Here is a 2,500-nt window from a genome sequence, read left to right as displayed (position 1 = left end):
GACGACGGGCCCCGACCGACGCGCCCCGCCGCTCGCTGGCCCGACCGCCCCTCCGCCCGCGCGGAAGGGGGCGCGCACGGCGATGCGGCGCGACGACGGAAGGAAGCCTCTCGCCTCGCCTGACCGTACGAGCAACACAACGCAGGAGAGGAGGGAAAGGGGAGGGCAACGGAGAAAACGCCGAAGGGCGAGGGCTGGGGCGGGGAGCGCGCGCTCCCACCACACGCACCCCGCGCGCTTCGGAGGCGGACCAGGCGCGCGGGCTCGGCCCGGCCAACGCACGGAGGAACAGCGGCGCGCCCCGACCGCGCCCGACCTGCACACGCCCGCCTCGCGCCCGGGACTCGGCGGGCTGCTGCTGCTGCCGCCGACGGCCCGCACACGCGCGGCACGCGCCTCTCAGGCACCGCACTACGGCAGCCCGCTTTTTCCCTCCGGCTCAACCCCGCCGGCAGCTCGGCAGGCCCCAACAACGCACGCCCGGAGGCGACAAAACCGCCCGAGCCCGAGACGGCGACGCACCGGCTCGGGGCCCGCCGGACGGCGCTCGCAGCCGCGAAGCCGCGACCGCCCTCCCGGAACCGCCGACACCGCCGACTTCTCGCCCCGACCCCGTCCCACGCAGGCGCGCGCCACGCCGAAGGCGACGAGCCCCGGACGGGGGGGTTGGGGGGGCGGCGTCCTCTCTCCCCCGTCTCCACGCGGAGAACGAGGCCCGGACGCCCCTTACCCCCCCCGCCGACGGGAGGGCACGCCACCTCCGCCGGGCGCGGCCGAGGAGGGCGGCGTGGAAGCGGCGGGCAGGGTCCAGGCCGGGACGGTCGAGGCCGGCGGCGGGCGCCTTCCGGCCGACCGATTTGGACACGGGGCCGAGCGGTGAACGGCACCGCCGCTGGGCGGGGGCTTGCCGACCTTCGGCGACGGCAGAAGCCCGAGCGCTCGCCGGGGTGGAGAGAGGGCGCGCAGAGGAGCGCAGCGCGGCCACGGAGGCACGGCGACACGGCGGCCGCCGACGCAGCGCAGACGCGCCACCCCCCCCCGCCGAGCGGAGGAGATGGCGCTCCCACGCCGGGGACGCCCCTTAGACGCGAGACGGGCACAGCAAGGACGGCTTGCGGCCTAACACACGCCGCCGCAGTCTCTCCGCGCGAGACCGGACCGCGGAGGGGGGGCGGCAGCGGGACACCTCCCCGGCACGGCTGCCCGCTGGGGGAAGGCGGGGAACGAGCAGTATGGGTCGGTCGAGGCAGCGCCCGGGGGGTGGGGAGGGGAGGAAGGGGTTGGGGAGAAGCCTTTCCGGGAGCGGACTCGCCCACGGCCTTCCACCATACGCCACCGCCACCGCACCACCACCACACCACCAGCGGAGGCGCCACCGCCGGCTCAAAACTACACCGTCCCCCGGGGTCGCATCGAGCCGCCCGCGTCTTTAAACCACCGCCCGGCCGCGCAGCCTTCGGCCCCCGGGGCTCGCCGAGGGAGGGCTGCGCAGAAACGCGGACGCTAGGTACCTGGCCCTGGGGTGAGGGAAACGACCTGCAGGGCCCCGCGGCGGTGCCTCCCCCGCTGCCACCATCGGGGGAGCGTCCGCCCGCGGGGGCGCGCCCGACGTCCGCCGCCAACACCGCGTCCTTCCTGACCCGGGGGGCCGGGGTTTCCCTCAGTGACCCGGCGCTGCGCCCGAGAGGAGACACGTGGCTCGGGCCGCCCGCTCGCGCGGGGACGCGGCCCGGCGAGGGGGGAGACACGCCTTGCCTGGCCCACCCACGGCGCGGCTCACCCCTCCACCCGCTCGCGGCTCCCCCCCCTCCCTCCCTCCCGTAGGCACCGAGGTGCGGGGGAGAGAAGGAAGAGGTGGGGGGTGGGGCGGGTATGGGGGAAAGCCGCCACCACCGCGCTCCGCGCACCGTATCCCGGAACGCCCGGAGGACGGCTCTTCTCTTTCGCGGCCGGCCCGTCGGCAGGAAGGCTCGGGGAAGACGCCTCCCCCGATCCCGAAGGAAAAGGCCGCCACTCGCTCGGCCTGTCCACGCGCGGCTCACCACCTGCCGGCCACGCCTGTCGTCCTTCACCGCTCGCCGCTTCCTCCCGCCACCCGCGCGCGGCCTCAGCGGCCGGGGAAGGCTCGGGCACGCACCCTGCCACGACAACACACCTCCCCAACCCTCCGTCGCGCGCGCGCCAGGCCCCGCGACCCGACGGACCGCGCGTCCTCTGCAGCCCGGGGCAGGCCGCGGACGCATCCCCCCCCCCAGCTTCCCCCGACCGCACACCGGCGGCAGAGATCTGCCGCGGAGACGGCCGGGCGGAGCGGGGCTGGCGGAGTGCGCCTCGGCTCCCGCGGAGAGGGAACGCCGGCCGCCGGCGGGAGCCGGCGGAGGGCGAGGAGTGGAGGGGCAGGCGGCGACGCGGCGGACGGGCCCGGCCGAACGGCCAAGCCGGAGCGGCGCGCGCGGGCGCTGCAGAGACAAGCGGCGGTGGCGGTGCCGGCGAAGGCGAG

This window comes from Falco naumanni, chromosome 13 (genome assembly GCF_017639655.2).
Source record: "Falco naumanni isolate bFalNau1 chromosome 13, bFalNau1.pat, whole genome shotgun sequence".
NCBI lineage: Eukaryota > Metazoa > Chordata > Aves > Falconiformes > Falconidae > Falco > Falco naumanni.
Note: the sequence above shows the minus strand (reverse complement) of the source record.